This window comes from Pezoporus wallicus, unplaced genomic scaffold (assembly GCF_028554395.1).
Source record: "Pezoporus wallicus isolate ANWC-B61680 ecotype Strahan unplaced genomic scaffold, APGP_CSIRO_Pwel_v1 contig_161, whole genome shotgun sequence".
NCBI classification, from domain to species: Eukaryota; Metazoa; Chordata; class Aves; order Psittaciformes; family Psittacidae; genus Pezoporus; species Pezoporus wallicus.
This window is the reverse complement of record NW_026642654.1, coordinates 6,914,295-6,938,822: the sequence shown is the minus strand read 5'-3', so window position 1 is coordinate 6,938,822 and position 24,528 is coordinate 6,914,295. Positions and strand designations below refer to the sequence as shown.

The 24,528-nt window shown below is 38.8% G+C and overlaps 1 long non-coding RNA gene across 3 annotated transcripts; it reads left to right on the top strand.

The window, feature by feature from the left end:
• The first annotated feature begins 296 nt into the window (after window positions 1-296).
• On the top strand, window positions 297-24,528 carry LOC130611286 (uncharacterized). 3 transcript variants are annotated; one of them, XR_008975216.1, is made up of 3 exons: window positions 297-397; window positions 22,573-22,657; window positions 24,075-24,528. It is a non-coding gene; the product is annotated as an uncharacterized LOC130611286 (long non-coding RNA). The 3 variants fall into 3 exon arrangements; XR_008975215.1 differs by lacking the exon at window positions 297-397 and adding an exon at window positions 13,479-13,509; XR_008975214.1 differs by lacking the exon at window positions 297-397 and having other exon boundaries at window positions 21,789-22,657.

Below are 24,528 nucleotides of genomic sequence, written 5' to 3'. Positions count from 1 at the left end.
CCGGAGCGCTGTTCGTCCCGCGGGGCAGCCCCACCGCTGCGGGGGTCTCTGGAACCGAGCGCCGCTGCTGCCGGGCGCCGGGAGTACACCGCTCTGCGCTGCAGTGGGCCGGGCCTGGAGCTGGCGCGAGGGGCAGGCTGCCCAGGCATGCTATGGGCGCTCGCCGCCGCCCATCAAGGCCTGGCTGCGGCCTTCGTCGGCCTGCCCCTCTGATCCCGCAGTCCTGTCGGGGCTGCCCCTCGCCCTCACCCTCCAGCAGAGCCTGCCTGGGTCGCTCGTTTGGCAGACTGCCTTTCTGCCTACCTGCTGCACACCTACTGCAGGACAATTCGCCCGTTGTGCGCTGAGCACCGTGGTTACAGACTCTTGCTACTATTTTCTCCAGCTCAGTTAAAGAGTAAGTCATAGGGAAACTTTCCTTTTTTGGGAAAATAGCCAGTTCTCAGTATCATTCAGATATTGAATATCTCATAAAAAGTGAAAGAGAAGGAGAGGATGGGGCACGTACCTCTTGATACTCAAGTCACTACCCATTGATAGTGACTGTGCTTCTTAACACGCACCTCTTAAAAATAAAACAAAACAAAAAAACAAATCCAGCACAATAACACAAACCATACACTTTAAACCTTCAGAAATGGAGGAACCCCAAACAGTTGATCATTTTTACCGCTACATTTCTTCAGCAGCTTACAGCACTTAAGTTAGTCTGCACTTAGCAGAGCTTAGACACTATGTTGTGTCTTTTGCTATATGAGCCAAAAGTTCAAATTACTTCATAAAAATCAAAAAGCTCGTAAGGATCTGAGAGAAGAAATGCCACATGTTAAATAGTTTAGTCCTCAAGAAGGCAGTGCCTCTGGCTGCATTAGAGTTCATCAAAAACCTGCACTGGTGCAAATTAACCTGACACCATTTGTTGAACACAGGCGTGAGGTATGGAAGGCTTTGCTTCCCATTTTGACTGCTCCCTAATGTTCTGTGTAGTAAAACAAATATTTATGTTCCACAATCAAAGCCAAATTTCAAAAAGCATCCTGCAAATTAAACATTCAGAATTACAGCACGATATTAATTAACTCAAACTATATTTAATGCTGGGATATGCCATTATATGGATTATTGAAATAGTTTATATTTTCAGTATTCTGATTGTATTTTATGACTAAAGTAACTTTCTTGGGTTTAATGTTAAAATCAGGTTCACTTAAAATGCCTGAAGGAAGCATTTTATTCCTTTTCCCTTCAGAAACTAAACTGCCAAATTGGTATTTAGGGTATGAAGTGTAGAGGGAAACCTGTCTTACGTGACCAAGAAATAAAAACAGCACTTGTCACAGGAAATGATCAGTTAATAAGGGGCTGTCCACAAAACACATGCAGCAATTTGAGATGTCTTCAAAAGTCAAGAGTGTTGTGCAATTCATGAATTTACTATGAATACTGAAATATTTGTCATTTCTCTTGAAAAATGAAATCCTGAAGTAACACTGCATAAGTGGAAATCTGAACTTCTAGTATAAAAACAGCAGCTTTCTAGCTGTGGCCAACAGGTTGAATCACACTACATGGATATCAGAAATTAAGTTTAAAAAATATTATCTCACAGTTTTTAAGTTTTTTGGTTACTGAGAACTTGAGGTTGATAATATTACAGCCTTTAATAACATTATTTCCCTGGAAAATACTTTGGACGATACATATGGGCTACAAACAAGTAACAGAGTGCCCAGTCTCATTATAAATAGCCTATTGGGCGCATTTATGAAAGAAGAGTCATACGCTCAGTACACACAGTATGCAGGAAGATGATGCCGTACCTAGCACACTGACATTTCAGTAGAGAACTTCCACTGTGCTATAGAGGCTACAGAGAAAACGAAGCCATTTAAGTACTTCGCCTCCATCCCTCAGTTTATTCTTTGGCTGTTCAGTGGACTATGAAATGTGTATATTTCAGTAATAGCTGGGGATTTAAGGTACTGCATGCTCAAAACACCTAGTTCTGGCAAACTGTTTTCAATGACAAATGGTAGCAGGAGATGTGGAAGCTTCCTCTACATTCACCTTAGGACCTAGAGGTCCTGTTCACCCACCTTTTATTATTAATCTCTTTTTATCTTTTTGTCCATTCTTCCTTCCTCCCCAGATTCTGTCCTCTTCTTCCTCCCTCGATTTTTGCTTTCCATTCTTATCTTTGCATAACTAGCAACTCTCGAGTCCTTTGGTGATTATTTTAATATTCCCACCCGAACAGGAGCTCTTCTCTTTCTGCTAGCTGCCTCCAGCAGCTGACAGCAGAGCAATCTAGATGAAACAATTGCTTTCAGGAAGGCCCTCTTGGATTCTGTTCATGCAGGAAGGGAATCCCAGTAGGCATTCTGGAAACTCTGTGGGCCTTTCTAATTCCCAGTGAAGAGACTTCTAAGCCTAATCCATCAGAAATTCGTGTTAGCAGCTGCTGGACCACAAATGTTTGGCTGCTCAACAGACCACATATGGTAGCTGATGCTTCGATAATGAGTGAGAGATCTCTTGTCCACATCAGCTGTACAAAACTTAATTATATTTCACCTTGACCCTTTCCCAGAAATAGGTCAGCTATATGGAAGATAAACTAATATCTGTGGACAAAGGATGATGGAACAGCATTTAGTCATTGCATATGTTACTAGAAAGAAGGAGAAAAAATTAGTTTCTGATCAACAGCTTTTTCTATTACCTCCTCTGTTGAATAATGACAGGTAAAAGAGTATCTTTCCACCACTGCTTTTTGTGCAGCATTTGTTGGATAATATTTTTGTGTTTTTTTCAAACAGAAAAAACATTTTTCTGTTTCTTGAAAAGTCACACAATTTACATTGGGAATTTCTGCCTATCCTGATTCCTGTTCCAGAACCACTCAAATTGAGAAAGCTGAGTACATTCTTTGTATAAATGTATATGAAGCTAAACTGGGGTATTATGAAAAAGAGTTCACAAAGCCAGTAGAAAGCTATATATAAAATGATATTCTCATTTCAGATGAAGCTTTAGACAGAAAGGATATAGGTAAACACAGCTGCAACATTTTTAGGCATATAATCAAAGGCACAAAAAAATATTGGAAAACTATGTTAATTATTGTAATTAAATTGTGAACAGTATTGATAGAAAAATATCTTTAAAGCATCTAAAATCAAAACAAATCTTAACATATGGGGATTTATTCTAGAGGAAAGATATGTCAGAACAAAAGTGCCAGTTACCTACTTGCTGCTGACTGCTAGTAGAAGTTGAAACTTAAGAAAGAAGCAAGAAATGGAAAAAATATTCTTCAGCTGGTTCACTGAATCCCCTAGTTTATGAGGAAATAGGAAACTAGCATCAAAACAATAACAACAATTTTTTAAAAAACATTCTATTTTAAGATATCTTATTCTCTACCTGCAGCTCCAATGTCTTCAGATACTGTCTCCTTTTCTCACTGTGAATGTCACAGAAACTTAGTGGATGCTCAGCTTTCATCTGGACTTGCTTCCACTGGGCTTAAGCACAAGTGTAAAACTGTGTTTGTCAGTGGAAGACTATGAAGTTCCCTGTGCAGTCTGTGGAGACAGGCAAGCTCTCCCCAGATGGAGTCACATTTAGAGTAGAAGCCAAACTAGACAGTTTGGTCTTCCAAAAGACGCCATGACTGTGCTGGCAGCCTGAGGCAACCAGGCTCTTGAAGGAGGTCTCTGTCAGCTCGTGGTCATTCCATGGAATGCAGTCAAGGCCCCACAGCAGAACTTGCCACTGCTTTGGCTTTCTCCAGTTCATACATTTTTTATTTTTTTAATAGATATCACCAACAGTTTTCTCTCCAGAGCCCTTCTATTCAACAGGATTCTCTAAATTAAGTTGTAACAGAGGAGGAGGAATATTTGAATCCTAATATGTTATGCAGCATATACCCACCTAAAGGCATTAGGGTAGTCTAAGTACTAATAAAGGCTATATACTACTCTAATATCTACCCCTTGCCATGGCTCCAGCCATACCTTAATAAAAACAGCTATAGACCTGCTAAATCCCCTTTCAAAGTTGGGAGTGGGTGCAGTGGCCTTGGCTCCACCACTACTGGTGACTGGCAAATACAGCTAGATGCTGTGGTGCAGAGCATGTGCTGCTTTTCAGCACAGCCCTGATCCTACTTCTTGCTGCTTGGAGGAGAGCCCCTGTGCATCTTATGGAGCACCCCTCACGCCATACAGATTGTGATGTCTCAATATTCCTGAGTGCAGTGTGAGGAGTAGAATGAGTTAAAACTGCTCCAAGAAGTCAATCTAGCCTTAAAGCAGGATGTAAGAAGGTGCTGATAGTTCCACAGTTCTGAATAGCTACCTGGTAGTTGTTTGAAGAGATGTGCTTTTTCTGTTTTTCCATTCAGAAACTATTTTTCTCAATTTATCTTTTGGAGGGAGAATTGACATCGTCCTTCCACAGAGAAACATTTAAGATAATTTGCACATAATACTTTGCTTTTGCATTGCTTTGAACAGAACAATTTCCCATTAAGATAAAGCAAGGATGAGCAGCCTGTGGCCTCTGAACAGAGTGTGCTGGCAGAGCAGAGTAGCAGTATAATGACATTAAGACTTAGATTTTTTTAAACTGTTAAAAATCAAATCAAATTACTGAAAAAAAAAAAAAAAAAAAGAAAAAAAGGAAAGAAAGAAAAAAGCACAAACAAAAAACAACAGTCCAGAATTGTCTGAGCAGCTCAGAGTCACTTGGAGGTCCTTCCTTAGCGGACTGCAGTGCAAATGCATGATACAATTAATTAACACTGGGACCAAAACCAGAGTCTCCAGCTTCCAAAACGAATGAGAAGCCTTGTAGCCAAAAGCACAGCTCCAATGGCATAAGCCAATTTACTCCCTGTTTTATTAAACTTCCACAGTGTTTAGAATCACTAAGTCACAGCAGGTCTGGCACTTCGTGTGATGAACCTTAGTGATCATTTCCTTACGCACCCAAACACAATTGTAAGCCTGTATCGCCAATTCCTCTATGAACTGAGGTATGTCAGTTTTACTGCAAATCATATGTAATGGTGTGAAATTTGGCAACATATATAATGGTGCCTGAGCTCAACTGAGACATGTCTGCTTGTATATGTGCATGTGTCTGCTTTTCTTCTAAAAGTCTGAAAATCATTTTTTGTTCTATGTGTTTCTCATGGCACTGCCTGAGAGCACTCTGAATGTGGAGGCCTCCAGCTACAGACAGCCATAGTTGTGGATGAGAAGTTGTGGATGCCCCATCCCTGGAAGCGTTCAAGGCCCAGTTGGATGGGGCTTTGAGCAATCTGGTCTAGTGGAAGGTGTCCCTGCCCGTGGCAGGGGGTTGGAACTAGATAATCTTTAAGGTCTCTTCCAGCCCAAACCATTCTATGTTTCTGTCTCTCTCTGCTGAGCATTGATGTAGTCCACATCACCTTACAAATCATAGAATCATAGAATGATTAGGGTTGGAAAGGACCTTAAGATCATCTAGTTCCGACTCCCCTGCCATAGGGCAGGGCTACCTCACCCTAGACCTTACCAGCAAAGGCTCTGCTCTGGGCTTGAACACTGCCAGGGATAGAGCATTTACCATTTCTTTGGACAGCCTGTTCCAGTGCCTCATCACCCTCACAGTAAAGAGCTTCTTTCTTATATTTACCCTGAACTTCCCCTGTTGAAACTTAAATGCATTTCCCCTTGTCTTATCAAATAATCAGGTTTTTCAAGTAGCACAAATCACCTGAGAGGCATCCTATCCTTACGTGCTATTTGGCTTCCAAATAATATCTCAGTTTTGTAATTTCATATTAATCTCCCTTCTGTAAATAGTGGAAGATCGAAGAAACTAAGAAAAGTACCTTTCAGGTTATAATTTCAGTTATGTTCAAACACAGTGCAATTTAAGAAGAACAGCCACAGGTGAATTCTAGAGCAAAAATACTTTTTTAGGGTTTTATTGATGTTCTTTGCAGAAATAAATTTTATTGAAATACCGCTTGGACTCCTTGCAGACAGAGGTATGACCTGCTCGTTGGCTTCTCTTAGCTCTTCTCATTCTTCAGTGGGAGGGTAAAATAATCATTCCACTGAGACTTTTGTTCTTTATTCTTCTACCTTCTTCCAAGAAGCAATAGTAAAGAACACTTAAGAAGCTAAGGATCTTGCATGTGTAAATTGATCAGAAGGCCACTTGTAGCAAGGTGAGAACTCAACTTTATGACCACAATTAATTAGATTTCAACACCACCTTAGTCACCCTAAGCTCCTTTTGTGTCCCTCTAGTATAGAGAAATTGTCCTTTGGAGGGGACAGTTTCTCTCCCGAAATGACAAAGGAAGCTTATGATGGCTACATCAGTATCTTCAACATAAATGGCAACATTTCATCCAATGAGCCTTTGGGTGTGGGGAAGGATCATTGTATTTCATATTTAACCACTTCATAGAATCACAGAATAGTTAGGGTTGTAAAGGACCTTAAGATCATCTAGTTCCAACCCCCCTGCCATGGGCAGGAACACCTCACACTAAACCGTCTCACCCAAGGCTTTGTCCAACCTGGCCTTGAACACCACCAGGGATGGAGCATTCACAGCTTCCTTGGACAACCCATTCCAGTGCCTCACCATCCGAACAGGAAAGAACTTCTTCCTTATATCCAATCTAAACTTCCTCTGTTTGAGTTTTAACCCGTTACCCCTTGTCCTATCACTTCAGTCCCTATTGAATAGTCCATCCCCAGCATCCCTATAGCCCCCTTCAGATACTGGAAGGCTGCTATGAGGTCTCCACGCAGCCTTCTCTTCTCCAGGCTGAACAGCCCCAAGTTTCTCAGCCTATCTTCATATGGAAGGTGCTCCAGCCCCCTCATCATCCTCGTGGCCCTCCTCTGGACTTGTTCCAGCAGTTCCATGTCCTTTTCATGTTGAGGACACCAGAACTGCACACAATACTCCAGGTGAGGTCTCACAAGAGCAGAGCAGAGGAGCAGGATCACCTCCTTCGACCTGCTGGTCACGCTCCTTTGGATGCAGCCCAGGATACGGTTGGCTTTCTGGGCTGCGAGCTCACACTGAAGCTGGCTCATGTTAATTTTCTCATCAAAAAACACCCCCAAGTCCTTCTCTACATGGCTGCTCTGAATCTCTTCTCTGCCCAACCTGTAGCCATGCCTGGGATTGCTCCGACCCAGGTGTAGGACCTTGCACTTGTCATGGTTAAACTTCATAAGGTTGGCATCAGCCCACCTCTCAAGCATATCAAAGTCCCTCTGGATGACATTCTTTCCCTCCAGCATGTCAACCAAACCACACAGCTTGGTGTCATTGACGGACTTGCTGAGGATGCACTCAATCCCACTGTCCATGTTGCCAATAAGAGATGTTGAACAAGACCGATCCCAACACCAATCCCTGATGGACGCCAGTCATTACTGTTTTCCAGCTGGACATTGAGCCACTGACCACAGCTCTTTGTGTGAAGCCTATCTATATGCTTTAGGATGAACTGAATGTATTTTTTACACTTCACTAGATTGCTGTTTAGGCTGCACTGCCCTTATTGTTCAGATCACACATACCCCATCCCCCAGGGGAGCTGACACCTGCCTCACATAGACAGTGCATTGAGGGTAATAGATCTGAAGCCAACTATATATTACTGTTAAATGTTCAAATTTTACAGCACATAATCATGATCTCAACAGGCCTAAAAGACCAAATCGTACTTGTTATCTGGGTTTATCTAGTATCATTTCATATCAGTTTGTCTATGTCAAGAACATTACAAGATGCAGGTTTCCATTTATAATACACAGATTAACATGAAAGTAATTTTTTCACCAAGCATGAGCTGGATCCTTGAACATTTTAAATCATCCTACCCTCCTAAAACACTATCTCTTTAATGAACTCTTGCTAGACTTGTAAAGTAAAAGTATGACTTTTAGTTGCCACATATTCAGAATTTTACAGGTTGTTGGAATAGCATAAGCTGAAAATAATTGTGGTCAGATGGCATAGTGCAACAATCCCATTTTAGTTCATTTCTAGCCTGTACTTGTTTATAAAGCATCTTGTTGTTTTAACATCTGTTGCTTTCTAGGTATAATTATCACTTCAGCTCTTCTATTTTGCTTCAAAATAATCTTTAGCAAACAGAGGTTATTTATTTGTCCTCCTTTTTCATTCATAGTTGTAGGTGATTGATAATAAACCAAATTCTTCTTCATTATCTATTGTCACCTAAGTCAGATCCTCTGGTTGCCCTGTTCTGACATAACAGCAAGATCGGTGTCTGTTTCTGCCAGAAAATGTGTTTTAGTAGTTCTACTATACCATCTTTGACAATATGTACATATGGTATTGAATGTTCATTTATAATGTTAGTAGTCACAAAAAAAATGTTAAAATGTTCCTAATAGAAGTTATCTGTGCTAATGGAGATTGCCTGGTGCTGTACGCTGGCAAACTTGGTTTATGATAATAAGATCATTTCTGACAGGAAACTGGCACCTATGATGCATATTGAATGCAAATGCTCCCATCATTAAAACCACTGATGGTATTCCTGAACGTTCTGTAGTGTACCTCTAGAAAGCAAAGGGGAGAGGGAGGAGGAGAGGGAGAGCTGTCTGGATTTTTATGGAGCACTTACCCTAGAGCCCTAAAAACATCTACGAGTGTCCAGATTTCTTGAGAACATGAGACAGTCTTGAACTGAGTAGAGGCCATTTAGCTCATCATGTCTCATTCCCTTTTCCATCTACACCATGATGTCTTCTAATTGTTTCTTTAATGACCTCCCTGGTTTTGCCTTAACTATCTTGCCGGGTAAGCCATTCCACACATTTATGATTCGCTGCTTGAAAAAAATGCTTCCTGACATCTGTTCTGAATTTGTTTTTCTTTAATTTTCATTTATGCCCTCTCGTTCTATCGTCTGTGTTGGGCTGAAAATAGGAACCCATGTTGACATTTTCTGAACCGTTTAAATTTTATGTTCTTTAATTAAAAAATCCCTCTCAATGAGATTGAAGTCTAGCCTGGTGGTAGAGAATATAATACTGTATTTAAAACATAAGTTTTATAAACATTAAACATAAAAATTCGTTGATATGTTTATTTAATAATCCATAGATCAGCTCATTAATGTTTTCCTAAAGAGAAAATTCCAACATTTGCTAAGATTCACTCATGAAGTAGGTATGAAATGCACTAAAAACACTAGAAAGTTCCAGGACCTAAGTTGTTTTTTTTCTGTTTTTGTCTATGACATCCTTTTATTTTATGGTTTTATTCTTCTTCAGATGCCCTGGTGTTATGAGCATCATTGGAACTACAGGTTTTCCTTAGTTGGATTTTGACATAAAAAATCCAGTTCTCAAAAAATGCTAAACTTTTCACCTTTTCAAAATTAGATTTTTTAAAGATTTCTCAGCTTGGACTGGCACAGATTGGAACATCCCCCCAGTCCTTCTTAAAAGAAGGAAAGAATTATAAGTCAGTTTAAGAGCTATCAGTACATTAATCACCAGGGCTCTGTTGACATTAGTGGGCCATTCCAAGATCAAGACCTTTAGACTGTATGTTTCTCTAATTGGTGAATGCTGTGAATTTATTTAGGGTCATGTTGTTCAGTATGTGTTTACTTCCTGCTGTTAATCCCTCTGCTTTTTCACTCATTGCTTTCTCTCCTTCCCTTTTGCAGAACAATGACCAAGGTGTCAAGTCACCCCTAATGTTCCAAAGTTTCAGTCCCTACAGCCAAAAAGGGTATTAGCACTAAAAGTGATTTTAGTTGTGACCATCTGATGTAACTAATGAACAAATTTCTTGTCAGTTCATCTACTTGGTATCCTCAGGCACACCTTTCATGCTGTTGATCCTGAGGGGCATTGCCTATTCTAGCCTAGTATGCAGGCAGCCTCCCTGGGAAGAACCAAAACAGTAACAGCTATAATTGCAATAAGAATTTAGATGATGATGAAAGTCTTCTCCTGGGTCTCAGTGACATTTTGATACCTCTGAATGCTATTTAGAGGCAATACACTACTAGATGCTGTAGCAAAAATCTCACCTGTTAAAAGCACACCTATTCTTATTACATTGAATGCAGAAAGAAGAAAAAAAAAAAGCGAAGATTGTAAAGCTTCAAAAAAAATGAATGAGAATTTTGACCATTCTGAGCAATTTTTTTTTTTTTACTGGTCAATAGCAAATGCCAATTTCATGCATTTAAGTAAGATTTCTAGATATTTCTGAGAATGCAATTGATTCATGAGAGAAAAATGAGATCCTGGCACTTCCCTGAGCCTGTATGCAGTATGGAAAAGGACCCCTTGATCTTTCTATGCAGATTAGAAGTGGCCCAAAAGGCAAAGGACAAAGCATATGCCATTTGCTTTGACCTAAGGGCCATAGGTGAGAAACACTAACCCCTACCAACCAATTTAAGCAATAGCCTTTTTCTGCTTCAGCTTAGCACCTTTTTGCTTAGATCTTGGTATCCTTCTGCCAAATTCTTATTGCCTTTCTCTTTTATCTTCTTACCAATACTCTCTGATCTTTTCTGCCAATGTTCTAAATGTGTGTACTGATGAGGTCATATATTATTACCCAAGCAGAAGAGTTTCAGTGTGCCATGTTTGAGTGCTATATATTCTCTGGAATTGTGCAGTTTCTCCTGCTTTTGGGGCCAAGTGCCTCAACTGAGCATGTACCAGTGGAATTTAGAGCAGTTTCAGAAACTTGCACAGAAACTAAAGAATGCAGAGTCAGTTTAACAGAATGAGAAATGATAGCTATCCAGACAATTTTCCAGGGTAATTTGGCTTGGTGCTTATGCCTAAAATTCATTTTGTTAGAGTGAGTGATCTTCAGTAGAACTGTGTAATGAATGGACAGCTAGGTTAATGTCAATGTGCTATTAGAGGCAGAAGCCAAAAATTCTCTTTAATGTCATCTCATTAGGAAGCCCCCGTGTAAGCATCTTTCCTGGAATACTGTGAGAATCTGTGCTCCAGAGCTGGTGGGAGGGATCCTCCACCAGCTGCCAAACATGACATTTCTGGACAGGCTGCTGGACCCTCAGCAGGTGACATCTGTGAAGCAGCCTTTCATCTTCCTGTCTCTCAATGGCTGAATACCTGCATGGGGCAGGGATCCCAGAGAGGCTCTATGAATGCAGCCTGTCTCTTTCTCCCAGCTGGGCTTCCACAGCCACAGGCTGAGGATCCCAGAATTTGAGCTTCCAGTGTCAACATCTGCTCTCAGAGCCTCTTTTGTCCATTTCTCTCTTTATGTGCTGACAGCTAAAGCCTGGTCCAGCCAATGTAAACCGTCTGTAATCTACAGAACACAATCTACTGACTCTTTACAGCTTACAAGCAATAGGTATATTTTTTCACTTTTCTGCTATACTTAAGTGAATGAGAGAGTGATGAACCAGCAGACAGGATTGAGCAGTTCAGAAGTTTTTCAATCGCTGTAAGAAAAGTGGGAAAGCTTCAAAGCATTATCGGAGTGAAAATTTACTTATAAATGATAATTACATCAGAGGCATTTAAAATTTTAAAGCATTGATACAAAACTTGTGGTTTTCTTGCATAAACTCTGCTGTTAACTGTTTTCTGAGACAGGAAAAATAACACAAAATGGAAAAAATAGAAAAGTGGTTTATTTTTTCCTTTTCACAAAGACATCGAAAAGGCAAACGTTCTTTTCACAAAATTCCAAGTGATGCTAAATGCAGTTTATTCACCACAATTAATTTTATCGCAATGAATACCAAATGAATTGCTAATCATTGGGCACCCTGTTTTAAAGTGTTACCTATCCATCTGTCTGTTTTGCTAAAGGTACTTTTCACAACATATGTTTCTTTTGGCTCTTTGAGTGCCACTAGCAAAGGCGTAGTCACCCATCAGAAGGACATTGAAATAAATAATAAGCAGAAAATCGCTTAAGATTGTTTCTATGTCTTTGCTAGATGCTTCTGACTTTTCTTTATGAAGGAAGAAAAGTTTTACTTCAGTGCTGGATAAATGTAGATAGGAAGGTTATTTCTTGGGTCCAGAGAATAAAGCTGGTAAACATGAGGTCTGGATACTTACTTCTGCCAAAGGCAACCTGGCCACCATAATCTTTAGCCTTTCAGAAGAGAAAGAGAACCCAAGTAAGTATTTAGGAGTTGAAACATCATTCAATTTCATATTAAACTGTGGTCCTAAATCACCCACAACCTTCAGCTTTTCTTTTTTGCTGTTTGTAAAATGGGCATCCTAGCAAGCCTTTAAATGTGATAACTAATTTATGGCTATTCACAATGTACATTGGGAGCTTAAGACTAAAGAAGCTCAGTAATGATCTCATTAGGAATAACTGTCTTGATGAAGTTCATCCTCCTGACCCTGGTGAAACAGTATGATGACATTTTCTGCTATCACTTCTTTCGAGTTGAGATCAGTGCCAGCATTTGCTAAAACATATAATAGTTGGTATGGACATGGCAGTACTTCATAGGGAGCATTGCCCTATGACCAAGTACAGTCTTAGCTTAGCTGGAGGCCTGGCCTGGCTCTTCAGCAGGGGCACTATACCAACACCTCTGCTCAACAGCCACTGAGAGTGACAATAAAGATATGACTCATATCTTAAGGAAAGGATAGAAGTCTGAAAAAGGTCCACTCTAAAAGGCCAGCTATGAGCAGGCTAGGGACCAAGAGGTATCTTCACTACAGGAAAATAAATAGTGAGTTTCTGCCTCCACAGAGTTTAGAAAACAAGACTGTAAACACCTGGGTGATGTATGTAATATGAATAGAAAGGACGTGATATGTGAGTGGACTTGTAATCCTAATAAATAATACAGTTCTATGTTACAGCTGGAACAATCAGAAAGATATTTAAAGTTAAAAAACATATAAATATGTGAATAAAAGTATTTACAAATTAATTTAAAATTCTGAGGACTTCTGAGTGCCTGCTTGTGTATTTAGATCATGAGTATTTCTGAGTAAGCATTGAGTCTTTGTATGTGTGTACAATGCATGGGTGAATGTGGGATAGTGTGTTGTGAATATTACAGTATATAAATACAAATAATAATAATAGCTATATACATAGCTATACACTTAGTTGTAGCTCCAGATCACTATAATTACAAAGTAATCTCCCAACTAGAATTTAGATGCAACTTCAGTGTTGTTAGATCCTGAGTAAATTTCCAAAGCAGTATAAAGAGAAGAGCTGAAATATTTTTGATTTTCACCACTCTAAAAAGTCATTATTGTTCCCAGTAAAGCAAGGCTGAATAATTCAAACGGAAATATAGCCATTGTCCGTGTCATCATCCCACACTTTCTCAGGGCATTTGGAGTCAAATTGTGAAAAAGCACAGAGAAGAGGAGCAGTGGATGTTCTAACTCCATCAGTGGATGTTTCTAATGTCTCTGTGGAGAACACAGACATTAAAGGATAAAGGTATAATGCTGTCTTATTTAGCAATATATCATGTATGTAGGTAAGAAAACTGATTTTGTCATAAACATTGCTAAATTATATTGTGGAATCAGTTAGTGAATGCTAATAAATGAATATCAACCTCCATAAATGTATACATCTTATCTTATATCTCTACTTACATTCAGCCACATCTATTCAATCTCACATATCTGTTAAATTTCCACCCCACAAAATCAATATGCTGGTAAATCATCTTTTTAATGAACAGATTCTCTGGAGAGCACTGACAATCTTTTGCTTGGTGTTCACCAATGTGGAGTCAGGGAACCACCTATTTATGTCTGAAATTCTGCTTTTCAAAAACTGTTGTTTTAAAATTACATCATCTCCAGTTCTAAGAGATTCCTGTAATCAAAGTAGTCTTAATTTCTTGCAGATTTATTTTCCTAATGCGAGGGATGCAATTATTTTGTCATTTTGAAGTGCAGTACTTTAAAAAAAAAATCAAAACAAACAAACAACCTGGAAAGGAGAAAATGTAAATTAAAAACAAAAATATCAGGTGTCCAGGATACTGAAAACTGATTGTTAAAAGCACTGGTTAGTAAAGAACATCCTTTGCCCAAGGACAGGAATACAATATCAGCTTTAAACAGAACTTCTTTACGTCTTTGAATTTACTGGCCAAATGCATACATATATTTGAGAAGTTTTATTTTTTGAAAATATTATCGCACAGGAATTAATTTACATGATAACATTTGTGGAAATAATGATACCTTCCATCTGATTCTAATTTACTGTCAGAAATATGTCAAGGAAGGAAGAGCAGAATCTTTTAATGTTTATTTCTGCTGTTTGAAAATGCTCTAAAAAAGGCACTATGACTCTGGTGGGGGCTCTTTGATGGAAGTTTTTATGAAGTTAATGTTGCAGAGAGGTGGTCAGAAGCCCCTAACAAGTGGACTGTGGCATGTCGAATGGTCAAACGATTCCATCTGTAGTTAAATCTGCTACTGGAAGCATTTATCAACATGTAGTTGCTTAATTTGGGATCCTGCTGCTCCCACTCTGTCTGGATTTTGTCATTTACTAGAACAGCACCCTTGCTAGGTTTGGAAGAAAAAGCAAAACCATGCAAATGTTTCAGCTGCTTCAGAATCTCAGTTCAGAAACCATGAATACTGAAAAACCCTAGATTCGTATAACTTCCTCATATAATCTATCTTTTATATAAGTGATGGGAGTTTGGGTGAGTGATTCTTTGGAAACTTTAATGACAGTGTTAAGTAAACTTCACTAACTTCATTGTAAGCCTGATTATTTTTACTAGAGGGACCAAAAGCTGAACTGCAAATGGAAGCCATCCTCCCTTCAATTTATAAAAATCTAAACCTTGATTTTATAGCTCCATCCTTCTGCAGACAGCTCAATCCAGCAGCCCAGTCAGCATATTTAACACTTTGTCCTCCTTTCTCTTGGTTTTCATCTGCATCTTTCTTATAGTTCCACTGCAGGTCTGTCATAGCTCTCAAAAGAATGGGACTTAAGAATTTCTTCTGTCAGACCATTTTCTTTCTGTGCTTATCAGATGTACCACAAGGTTACAGCTGAGACACAAAACTTGTTAACCTGAATAGAGTTAACGAGTATTTTTTTCACACAAAGGAGTCTGCAGCCCCAGAGAGCAGTCTGGGATCCTTTCCCAATTGCAACAGTCGCTCTCCTTTATGATATTGTGAACCTTAAGCACCTTAGCTGGAAATTGTATCTTTAACACAACATCCTACCAGTGCACCCCAGCCATGCTGCATGATCCCTTCCAAGAGGAGAAGGGGTTCATCACCATTTGTATTTCATCCTTCTTCAAGCAGGAAGGGGCAGCACACAGCACCCATGAGGGGGATTTAGGATCCAATTCCTGTTAGTAGACATGTCAGTGAAGAAGTTTCATTAAACACAATCAAGTTACTGGAATCAGTACTTCTTCCAGTGGTGCTGGATCTGCAATGCTATAGAAGAGCTGAAAAGACCAGCAACAAAAGAAGGATGAGTCAATGGACATTTAATAACAATGAACATGTCACCCCCAAAATGGCACATGAATGAGGAAGAGGGAAACACAATCAGAAAGGAAGTAATAGATGAAAAGGCAGAACAAACAACCCATTTATATGACTTCCATGTGGCAACCATACAGAGTATGCTGATCTAACGTCTCTTTGGAATGAAGAGTTACATTTTTCATTCCAGTGCTGGCAGTCTGGTTAGACTATCCCATTGCATTATGTGATCTGGATGCCAAAATCTTACTGTTGGAAGCATCTAGCTAGGGCTAGTTTCATATTTCTTTTACTGTGGAACTGATAGAAGCAAGAATTAATTTCAAGAACAACTTGCCTTAGTGTATACTTAATGTATATATTTGAGAGCTAAAAAAGAAAAAATAAAAGAGAAGGGAGGGAAGGAAGGAGAGGTAAAGATTATAATAAAATTCATTCCTGTGGTCAGTTTGCTCCAGCTAGCACCCAAGCACCCACCCAGGTGCTCACTCATTTCTTTCTTTCTCCAACCCCAGCTGACCTGGGGAGAAAATAGAAGAATGAGAGTGAGAGATTTCATAGGTCAAGGTAAAGGCAGGGCAAAGCATTTGCCAAGTACTCTCCTGGGCAAAATAATCTCAAGTTATTTAATTTATTGCCATTTTGCATAATTATTTAATTACTGATAAGAGTGCAAATAAACATATGACAAGTATTAAAACACTTAGGGAAAAAAAAATAAATCTTTCCTTCCATTTTTCCAGACTCAATCTCACATTAGACTCCTCCCGTCTTCCTTGTTTCCACTTCATTCATTCACTTCAGACTCCTCTCTCATTATTGACACGCTACATTCAGTCCCCTTGGTAAGCCAACAAGCAGCACCAGAGGTGGAGGTCAGTGCACAGTGGTTTCTTTCTTTTGGTTATCACTCTTTTCCTATTCTCCACTGTGGTCTTTCCTCAGGCCACTGTCCCTTCAGCTATGTACTTGCTCTGCCATGGAGAGCCCCCTCCTCTGACTTTGGTTTTCCCTCTATCATTTCTCCTTATTTTGTTCCTCCTCCTCTGCCTCTAGTATTTTCTTTTCACAAAGGCACCACCAACTCAGCTGATGGGCTCAGCTGTGTCCTGCATTAGGTCTGTTTTGGAAATACTGGTTGTATATGACATAAGGCAGACCCTGGTTTCTTCACCCAGAGACCACCCCTGCAGCCCTCCTCTCTGCCAAAACTTTGTCATTTATACCAAATACATATATGAAGAAAATAAACTTTTGTAAGTTGATTATGAGAGTTAAACCTGTACTTCCACTGTTACGTTTGATGGGAGTATAAATCAGTGCCACAGGTGAAAGAAGACCCAAACCACTATGTATATTACCTATGTGTGAAAGGACGGAAAAGTGGTGTAGGACCCTCTGACCCCCAGACATTTCTTGTTAATGAGTAATTCATTCCCTTCCAAACCAGTTTTTGTTCTCTAGATGCAAGAATTGCTGTAGACTAAGACAAGAGATGGTGGCAACTTGCACTATGTGCACTTATTCAGAACTGGCTGTATGTGGAAAACAGCTGCCTTACAGAGTGTGGCATTTTGGTCTCATAAGCCCAGTGAAGTTACACATAAAACTAAAATGACTCAAGTCATCAGTACTAAAAGAATGCTTCTATTTACTTTAGTCCCCAGATCCTGCTATTTTCCTAAAACAGCCAAAACCCAACATTTCTGCATTAGAAATGTTCCTCTGAGCACCTTTTCCTCCATATCTCTACTGTATCCTCTCCCAACTCCTAGCCTGTGTATGCTACAGGCACTGATTTGACTTACTGTAAATCCATCAGGTCAGCCAATCTCATTGTACTTTTAGAGTAGGCTGTGAATTTGCTTGCTATATTTTCAAACATGAAAATGATTAGAAAGCCAGTTATCAATGAAAATGAAAGTATTTTGACTTTCCTAATGTTATATTCATAATACCCATCTTTACCCAATACTAGGAGTCTGTTTACAGTGTAATAACATCCTTAGCTCTTGTTAGCTAAACCTAACCTGTAACATGATCTTAGCTCGAACTCTGGTTAAGTAAAGAAGTGGAAATGAAGACCCATTCCCAGCTCCTTTTCAAAATGAAAGCATTAGCACTGCTGCAAATAGAGATTATTGCAGCTTTGTAGCTGTGGGAAGAGCAATATAGTGTAAAAGCTAGATAGCCCATATATTAGGTGCCCCAAGACAGAACCAATAAGTGGTATAAATGCATTCTATATGGCCTTTTGTAATTAGTAATGAAATGCCTGAAATAAATTCATAGCCTTGCAAGAAGTCAGCTTTCCCTAGAAAACCTGTTTTCAAATGGTATCATACTTCAGCATTCTTCAACTTTGTGAGTTCACAGCATCTGCTGCTTAAATATAACAGCACATATGGCAGCATCATTTTGGAAAGCAATGTAAAAAAAAAGACTGAAGAAACTATTATGAGGACTGCTGTTGTGCTCTTGGGGCACAATTGCAATCTTGTGTTCCCATACGGCACCACTGGAGAAACAATGTGAAGTTTTAGTAGGGCAGATAGGGTCAAATACTGTATAATAAACTGACTCAAATGTTCCCTTTTTGTACTTACATTTTATTAGTTCCAAATGAAATACACAATATTATTTAGGTCCTGACTTTCTACTTGGGACTAGAGGAAGTGCTTCAAGTTTAGCATGAGTGTAAGTGATGTTTTGAACCCTAAATCTGCATTCATGAAAATCCCAGGAAATGCTGACATTCTATCTGCAAGTGTATAATTAATTTGCAGATCACCATACACCACTTTTGTGAACTGACATCAACATCTAAGTATTCTGCCACTGGGTAAACATGGCTTTCATAAATTGATCTTTTTTTTCTCTGTCTGACTGTATTATGGTAGAGGAGTTGTGTCTCTCAGGGGTTAGCACATTCAGCTAGAATTCCACTGATATTTCATTATTGAGGGAGTTTATGACATGAAAACAACAAGGGCACAGTTATGCCATTAGGGCACAGCCTCCATCCAAAGGGAGAAGTGTGCCCAAGAAGTTTATGAAGATACAATTCTTTCATAAATATCTGGGAATACTGTGTCTCTTTAATGATATTAAGGCATGGTATTAATCCCCTTTTGAGGAGATGCGTATCTTTGGAAGAATGTGGAAGAAGCTGACCCATCTCTCTTCTTCAAATATAAATAGCTATGGCCACTACACAGCAAAAATACTTCCTTTCTGACATTAACCACAGTAATTTTCAGGTTTTGGGGAAAGTAGATTTGAAAGAGGACAGTAAATAGAGTTTCAAGGTGCTAAATGAGCTGAGCACTGTGAATCTTTACTGGGACCAAACATACAGAATCTATACTTCTCTTGGTCCGTGGAATCCCATTCAATTTGTACTGTGATGGCTGATACCCTTATGTCCTGCTATAGCAAATGAATGGAACATATTTAGTAGCAAGCAAACAGCACGAGAAATATTATTAAGAGACTGAGGTAGTCATGTACTTTCTCTGATGTTATTCATCTCTTGGAAGCAGATACAGTAGTGGCCAGTGGAACTCCTTGTCAACAAGCATTAGTGAGATTAGCAACCTTTTCAAAAAGAGCTGAGAAACAATAAGGTTCAGTGGCAACAATTTTTCCTTGTTTCTACTTCTCTTGCAAGCAACTTAAAACTACTTTTTCACTAATTATTAGGTTATTTTTAGGTTATTATTAAGTAATTTTATAACAGAAAAATCCCAAAGCATCAGAATAGTAATTCATATAATTAGTGGCAAATTCTTCTTCAAACCACATTGTATTTCCTTGTCTTTCTGCAACAGAAATGCACTAGAACAAACATTCTCCCTGCTGCTGCCTGAGTCACAATTTTTACCATTACAAATGCCATGCTTGAAGTATGTTTTCTTTAAGAACTGTTTCTCATTTCCTCATCATCCTCAGATTGAGGATGTCAAACTGACATTTTTAGCTCCGTCTGTAACTTGTAGACTCACTTAAAAACCAAAGGTTTATCCCATAGTGTGAGATCTTGAGCTATAACCTGGTAATCATCATTAGCCTGTAAACTAAAATAATTCAAGCAATCTACTCTGGAGATTCAGGTTGCACTGTAATTGGTCCAAAATTTGGTCCGCCATGTGGAAGACATAAAAGTTACATTTTTTTTTTAAAGAGGTGTGTACCTAATAGTTTCTTTCTTTAGGCATTATATTTAGATGAGACCTCAAAGGTTTAAAATTATCAAGGTAACAGTATGGTACCAAAAAAGGTTTGTTTACATACCATTATCCCTACTGCTCTTGATCACATATGGGTAGAGAAGGATGTATTCAGTGTCTGTGTCCTGCTTTGCTATATAGATAAGTACCCACCCCAGTACTTCTCAAGAGTACAGAACCTAAGACCATTTTTTGATAGAAAAAAAATACTGTAAAACTGGAACTGTTTCACTAATTCATCTTCAGAAGATAAGTTTAGAGCAGTTATTAGCACAGCAGTGAAAATCTTTGTTTCAATAATGATCAGAGGAAATCATACAATGTTTTTAAAGATCTCATCATGTTCTTGAGCTGGGAATATTTTAGACTGCTTTTCTCTTTTTCTTTTTTACTACTTCACACCTCCTTCCTTTGATATATGGAGTTTGGTTTTTATGAATACAAAAACAGGAATTTCATGCTGTGACCCAGATTTCTATCCCATCAGATACATTCCCCTGTCCATCAAGTTTAAAACCTAAAAAGACCCAAAGTTTTGCATGAAATTTGCAACTTGGATTTTTTCTTTTTTTTTATTTGGATTTTTTGAAAATGAGTCATTTTTTAGCAAAGGAAAAAGGTTCTGAGAGAAAACTGATCCTTTTACAAGTACGGCATCTATAGAAAAATGTTAAGGAAATTCTGTGTTACAGACAAGGAAAACCAGCTATCTATATATGCCCAATGTGCTAAAGAATGCTCTATCTTTGCTCTAATGTAGAGATCCTTAATTTCTCTGGGCTTTATTGTGATTAAGTTAAAAGCCTATCACAGTCCATTGCACTGTTCAGAATAGACAGAGACTTTGAGACTGGGTTCAACAAGGTAAGAAGATTTAAAGCAGCTTCAAGCTGTGATAGCAGAGGAGGCAATAATTTAACACAGAAGAACAATATTTATACAGTAAGTAGTTGTACAGAATGACATTTTTAACTTTCCTGCACCTATGATATTCCCCTAGTAATTTCCTTCCTTCTAGGGTCTTGGTTTGATTTCTTTCCTTCTGCTTTGTGAATGGCTTGTTACCTGTCTTCTGAAACATGAGTTTCAGAAGATGCTAACCCAGCTTGTTGATAACCAGTTCTTCATGACTGTTTCTGTGAGTTAAACAACTTTCCTTCTAAAGGATGAGCTCTGCAAATATTCTCAACTGATTTTTTTTCAGAAATAGGTATGTGGAATAGCAATCTTAACCCAATACATGAAGCTGTATGTGATCTTTTCCTAAAAGGCACCGAATGCCTAATCATGGAATAAACTTTTATTTGAGGTTCTCATGATATCAGTATCTATGTTTATCTTTAGTTCAGAATGTGAACAGTGACGATGACTGAATTAAAAAATCTCAAGCATTCCTCCAAGAACTAAAGTCTGTATCTTCAACCATGAAAGAAAATAAATCGGATTTTGTTTTGATCAAACCATAACAATACATTCTCTCCTTATTTTGAGGGATGAGGAATCTTCCATGTTTAGAAAGAAAATTTCCTTCTGTCTAACACCTCTCTTTGCCATGGTAGCTTTCTTTGCAAAGCAGTCTTTTAAAGAATAAAAGGTTGGACTCTCCATGATATGCTAGTTTCTCTCAGTTCGCTTGAACTATGTAATACATTTTACATTTGCAGAAAAGAGCAGGGTTTGAATCGGTCAGTCAAATAAGAGAGTCACATTGCCTCCAAGACAACTACTAAAGATGCCTTGCAGTTTAGGAAGAACGTTAGAATTAGTATAGAAACTGGTCCCGATCTATAATTTTACTAATTACCAGATTTTAGCTCTCTGCGCAAGTCGGATTCTCACACAGTCATACTGTTCTGTCTTTAAGCTTAATCTCTGTTTATCACAAACGTTCGATGTCAGTAACATTTTTTTTACTGACAATGCCCATATACTAAGCTGATGAGTCCATTGTAAGAATTTATACAAATAAATTCACTTCTAAATTAGTTAAACTATTTGGTTTTTTTTTCCTTAGGCAAAAGGATAAGTGTAAAATAAATACATGTTTCTCAGAACTGGAAACCATGTATTGCCAGAGTCCTGAATGATGCAGGGCTATTAGTGCGAGAATGCCATAGCAGCATTCTGCTAGGAAAGAAATCTACATCCTGCTTTTTTGGGTAATAGTTCTTCCATTAGAGGCAATATTAGAATTTCAGCTTTTGATCTCTCCTTGTGGACCCCTTAAAATCCAAGCTGTGAAACAGCAGCTGATGCTTTACATACTATAACAACAGCCAGCAATATACAAAACCTGGAAACGGCATGCAAGGGAAATTAATGATGGGCTGTTAAGGGATATACAGTAACTCACGTTTGCATTACACAAAATACAGCAAATTAAAGCTGCCTTTCCTTTGTTGTGCTGGTGATAGAGCAAATAAACATCAAACAGCAGTGCAGAGTGGCAATATCTGAGATCACTTTTAATTGCTAGAAAGCCCAGGAAAAAAAAAAAAGGATAGATCTTTATCAGTAGCAGAGAACAAGCTCAGAAAGTTACACTGATCAGTAGACAGAAAATGAGCTCTGCATCACCATTACTAGCCTGAATAATAGCATATGGTACAGCAGATCCATCAGAGCAAAAGCCAGAGCTAGCTCCTGAAACACTCATTTGTCAAATTAACAATTGCTAATAGCACAACAATAACATTAATGTATTTGTTCCTTTTGTACGTGTGTGATTTTATTATATTTTTGCACATGATTACAAGTAAGAAGCCATAAATGACATTTTTATTTCACAGGGACTATCTTGCATGTATTTTGTCATAATGCAAGTGAATCCATGTAGCTAAAGGACAAGGACATTGTAAGTTCAATGCCAAAAGGGTAAATTTTGAGGCTTAGTATTTATTATGCTTAATATAACATGGGTTACACTGTGTTTGTGCTAAGTGTGGTATTTCAGCTAATATTTGACAGTAAATGTCTAGTGATTTCTGCTTAATATTTTGTTGTTAGGTTCTTTCAGGCTGAACGCAAATTAAGGAAAATTTCTATAGATTCTCTATAAACTGAGCACTTTGTCTATGAGTGTACTGTCAATTTCTATTGCATGATCATAGCTTCAATTAAATCAAGTATCAGACACATAAGCTTAACAAAAATATACAAAAAATCAGATTTTTCACCTAAATTGCAAAGCAACAGAGGCTGTAGCCCTTTTTTAAAACAAATTAGTGTTTCCTGGGTGAGGTTTTTTGAAGCTGCCCACACCGACTTGCCTCAGCTTCTATTCACCTCAACAGGTGCATAGTTAGACACAGGTTAAAGGTTCTCTCACAGCAGTCTGAGCCTCAATAAGGGAAGCACATGAATCAAGGAGCCTCAGAACTCAAACAGATGGGGGTGTTATTAGTGTTCTTATTATTACTATTTTTACAACTGCTATGTAAAATGTTGTGGTATTGAGTACTTTTTTAAAGCAATGACAAGCAGATAAGAGCTAAAGCTCCTTGTAAAGGTTGCGCTGCAGCAGCCATGAAACAGAAAACACTTTTTTTTTCTTCTCAACAGTGGCATAGCAAGACCACGAATGAAAAGTGGTTTAAGTCTGGCAAATGAGGTATCGAAAATGTTACCATGCCACACCAGGATTTCTGTAAATCATTTGGAAGTCTAAATTAAGAGTAGGAGTAAGAGGATGGGACACAGTCTTGTGTGCATGTGTATGAGCAAAAATTTGGCTCCTATCTATCTAAATACATATATCACCATTCCATCTTGCTGGACAACACTGGTAATGGTAACACTTCACTACACAGCCATGTAAGGAGGGCATGTAGGTGTGCAGCACCATGTGAAGACCACTACATGGCAGTCAGTCCATAGCTGGCACTGGAAGGTGGGCTCAGAGCATTAGGAGAGGAGCCTGGCTCAGCTTGTGCTGTCACCTGCATTTGTCCCCGAATTCCTCCATTTTATCTCCCAATGGACATTGGGTGCTAAAAGCATACCTCCTCTTGGTGCGGTTCCTAACAGAGCTACCCAAGATAGCTGTAAACTAAGCCACCTTGCAGACCAGAAACAGTTTGGTCAGTTGATGGGGTGCCCTACTTAAAGTTGATCACCCTGCTTAAGAGGCAGTGCTTATTACTGTGCATTGCCACATGGACACTTCTTTCAGGTCCAAGAAGATATCTTCTCACTTGACTGACTACCTTCCATCCCACTGTTCCACATACACATGGTCCTGTCAGGGTTATTCAGAGCAGCAGGCACTGTTAATGTTTTACTCTCTCTGCAGCAGAAATTGAAGCACCCAGAAAATTTTACTGACTGAAAGAGCATGTCTCAGAAGATGGGCAACAGCTGAAACAGAGGGAAGGAGGAAAGTGTGGCTGAGAATATGGGGTTTTACTTCTATGCCTAATTTGGCAAATAAGTACCTGTGTCTTTCTGTGGATCTCTTTCTTTGTGTGCAATTTCCCTGGTCCTCGTTCTTAACCTCTATCATAGCTGTGATGGAAAAAGCCTGCCCTGAGAACCTTTGGCTATAATTGATTTTATGTTGCATTTATAATCCACATATCATAGGGTATTTTCATAAATTAGATTTCATAGAAACACTGAATATATATTTAAGCTATGTCTAAAGCTGTATGTTTAATGTACAACCGTCAGTTCAATAAATCTGTCAGAATCAACACTTGACACTACTGCTGCATCAAAAAAATAAAGCTATCCTACTCTAAATGATA